Source organism: Phlebotomus papatasi, chromosome 2 (assembly GCF_024763615.1).
Source record: "Phlebotomus papatasi isolate M1 chromosome 2, Ppap_2.1, whole genome shotgun sequence".
NCBI classification, from domain to species: domain Eukaryota; kingdom Metazoa; phylum Arthropoda; class Insecta; order Diptera; family Psychodidae; genus Phlebotomus; species Phlebotomus papatasi.
In genome coordinates this window covers 45415779-45419587 of record NC_077223.1, presented here as the reverse complement: position 1 = coordinate 45419587, position 3809 = coordinate 45415779, and the positions used below count along the sequence as shown (strand labels likewise).

The 3809-nt window shown below is 36.0% G+C and overlaps 1 long non-coding RNA gene across 1 annotated transcript; it reads right to left on the bottom strand.

Moving 5' to 3' along the window:
- Positions 1 to 519: 519 nt before the first annotated feature.
- Positions 520 to 3466, bottom strand: LOC129801269 (uncharacterized). The gene is made up of 3 exons (XR_008751683.1): positions 3282 to 3466; positions 2163 to 2380; positions 520 to 630 (listed from the first exon to the last, which is right to left on the bottom strand). It is a non-coding gene; the product is annotated as an uncharacterized LOC129801269 (long non-coding RNA).
- Between the last annotated feature and the right edge of the window lie 343 nt (positions 3467 to 3809).

Sequence of the window (3809 nt, the reverse complement as noted above, 5' to 3'; positions counted from 1 at the left end):
GGTACTCCACTGGCACTCCATGGGTGATCTCGGAAAACCAGCCGGTATTTTCGCATGGGATACCAATGGAATCCACATGGTAAGAGCTGTACCATGTCATTCCACTGGCAGACCATTGCATTGGCAATTCATGGATGTTAAGAAATGTTTCCTCTTGATGACTTGGTGCTGGAAGAGAGCGATGGCGATGCAACAGAAGATCCTCTTTTAGCACTATACTCTTCGAATGCGGCGAAAGTATTGTCATATCGATGATACTAAGAATCTCTTGGAGTTGACATGTCAATTCTATGCGACCTTCTTTTTTTTATGCCTAATGAAATATCTCCATTCTATTAAAGAATATACTTTTCTGTAAGCGTTCAGGCAATTTTTGTACTTCAGATTATCGTTCAAGCTTGAGACTAAAGTAATAACACTGGTCATATATAGCAGAGAACATTTTATTTCATGTATTAACTTCACTTTTTTAATAAAATAAAAAAAAAATAATACATTTAATTTTAAAAAAAAATCTAATTAAACTTCAAATTAATTTAATGTTCAGATACATATATAAAAAATATTGACGTGATTGAAAAAATATTTACATTATAATGAATTACAAAAGAAGCAGGAATCGTTGATCACCTAGAAAGAAAAGTTGAAAGAAAGTAACCGTTACTAGCCACTCATCCAAATTTTCATGAGCATGACTTGATTTTTAGAGATAGGTATGCCTAGCTAATTTACGTAAATAAATGTGCACGCTGAAATTCCCCATTGACTAATAATAAATAATGCTGGCGCGACATTCCATGAAGGAACTGGGCTTTCCCGCAAGGAGATTTCTAGACATGCTATATTATTTTTTCTTGTACGGGATGAGGTTGCCAGTTCCATGCCCCGTGGAGTCAAGTGCAGTGAAGCTCACTGGATGCAATCCGAACACCTTTAACGCCAGAAAACTTCCTGGTGACCTAAAGGGGATTCGAAACCGGGACACTTGCATCATAGAGCGAGTGCTCTACCACTTGACCCATTGAGTGCCAAATATTCCATTGAATAATGGCTCTGAAAAATTACCCACAGCATATAAAAAATACAAATATTTACGGAAATATAATTTTATTGGGATTTCTCTGAAATTTTGGTTCTTTTTAGACCAATGGCTTCTCGCCGCATTTTTTTTTAATATTCCCTTCATTAAGGAGTTGACGACAAAGCCCTTTCCACGATAATGGATCGTTTTCTTCCACTTCCTCGCAAAATCCGCCGAATTTTCGGCTGTCTGGCCTGCTTCCTGAGATTTGTCTTCAAAATTACCCAGTATTTCTCAATCTTCCGGACTGCAGGACAGGTTAAACATCTTTCCCACAGCCTTAGAATTGGAATCCTTTGAAAAGATGATCGTTGTGTTTCCGGGACCTTATTTTAGTACGTTGATGATGTTTGCCGGTTCGATGGGGAACAGCCTAAGTTTTATAGGTTATGAAACCATTCCTCTTTTTGTTTTTATAGACCAAGCTCCATAAAAAAAGAATAATGCTGGGACCCACCTCTTTCCATCTGCAAAGCTTCTCAAAACACATTCATATGTTGTCTAATGATGAATATGAAAATAAATATGGCCTATACAACGAGTGATTCGGGATTTTCTGCCGTCTTGCCCGATGAGGTCGGTCTTGAAGTCGGTGGCAGCCGCAGATGTTTTAAGAGAAAATAAATCTATCTATCTATCTATAAAAAAGGTATATATTAAAGAGTAAAAGAGTATTTAGTAGAGTAAAATAGGAAAAAGGATACTTACTAAAAAAAAATCAAAATGTTCACTTAATTTCACTTCGAAAGTACAAATCGACAGGTCCGGAGGCGTCGATAAGCTAGTGGCGAGAATTATCGACACTAGCGACAAAAATGCAAGTTATTATCTCGATTGTCCATAAATGGACATTCGACAATAGCGATGGATCGCAATGAGACAGTTATCATTTCACCTGATTAATAAATTATCTTGAAATGACATCGACGAAAAAAAACGAAGTCCGAATCCTCCTGAATTTGACTGCATATCATACGAATCGAAAATTCATCGTGCACACGCTACTTTAATTTACTACAATAGTGCTATTGTATGTTTTTTTTTATAATTTGGTAGACTACAAATTATTAAAGACACTCACCTTACACAGCTTACGATTTAGACGATAGATAGATGTATGAGTAGATTCAGACGATTTCAAATCTCGCTGAGTATATGGCCCAGGTACTGCTGAAGTGTTCTTTGGTAATGGAATTGCTGGCGTTGCCTTCTTACGCTTTCTGCATGGCCTATTGCTGTCTTTGATTTGACCGACTATTTTGGCACAGGACTTCATCGCCTTATCGTGTATAATATGGTCTATAAAATATGAAAAGCTTATTTATTTTATTTGTTTATACAAATAATACAAATCCATTTCTATACAAGGAGCCCACATTGCTCAGGGCTTCTCTCCTATTTCTTCCAGAAAATCGTAGATATTGTATAGGATTTCCTTGATCATTTTATTGAATGTACCCAAAATACTAACGCTGATCAGATTATTCTTCATACTTTCACAAGGAAATCCCCTAAATTCTTAGGATTGTGTTGTAAATTTTCAGAAATACCCAAGATAAAAGTGTTTGTTGTAAGATTTACCAGAGAAGGGAAGCAGTATGAGCCTCCTTATCAACATGGGTGTCTATAATATATTTAACAAAATATACAAGAAAATCCCAAAAATCTCACGTTTTCTGCGGAAGCGCAGTAAAAATCTTCTGAACAATAAAATAAAATTAAAAAAAGAGAATATTTTACAAAATATATAAGAAAAATCTAAGAAAATCTTTGCATTTTTGGAGGAAGTAGGTAAAATCTCTTGTTCATTATAGCTTTCTTGGGTATTTTCAACAAAATATACAAGAAAAAATTTTGCATGACTTTCCGGAAAGCACAGCAATAAAATGGATTTTATGTGCTGTTGAATTGTGAATATATAAGAAAAATCGGCGCGATCCAATGGAAATTCCACTGGTAACAGAGTGGAATTATCCACGTGTCCACTTGGTGAATTCCACCCTTAATCCCCTTGGATTCCACTGGTGAAGTATATTGTAATTTTGTATTGACGCGTCACGCAGTTTCCATGGGTATCTACCAGCCTCGGTGGTGGTATTACCCACTGGATATTCAAATATCTCAACTAATTTGGAAAATATTCAAGAAAAACTTGTGAAAGTTGATTTGACGGTATTTTCTTTTCTAAATGGCGTCTTACCTTGTCAACACAAAGAATGAGACGGAGAAGATGATTTTTTTGTGTTTCGCGCACTAAATTTCTTTATTTCGCATTGAAAACCGTGTCACTTTATTTAACTAGTTCTATTGTTCATCCCGCACACTTTTGTCACTGGTTTTTCAAAGTTTTAATTGTATTTTTTTTACAAATAACTGCACAAGAACCAATTCACCACGACTTCCAGAAAAATCCGTGAGCAATGCGCGTGCGCTGAAATGGCGTTATTTACTCATCGAACGCATCATCGACTCGTCGATTACATTTGAAATACAGAGACCGTTGTGATAAATTCTTTCGATTAATATTAAAATAGACATATCGCAGAGTGAAATCTTTTTTTTTTTAATAAAATAGAACACTGGAACTTTCCATGGTGCTCCACACAAATTCTTCTGGAATTTTCCACCTGGAAGTAGGAATTCACCACTTTGAAGTTTCTATGGGAAAACCTTCGGAGTGCCCATGGTGATTTCCATCCATCACCAGGGAAAATTTCACTGTTGTTTC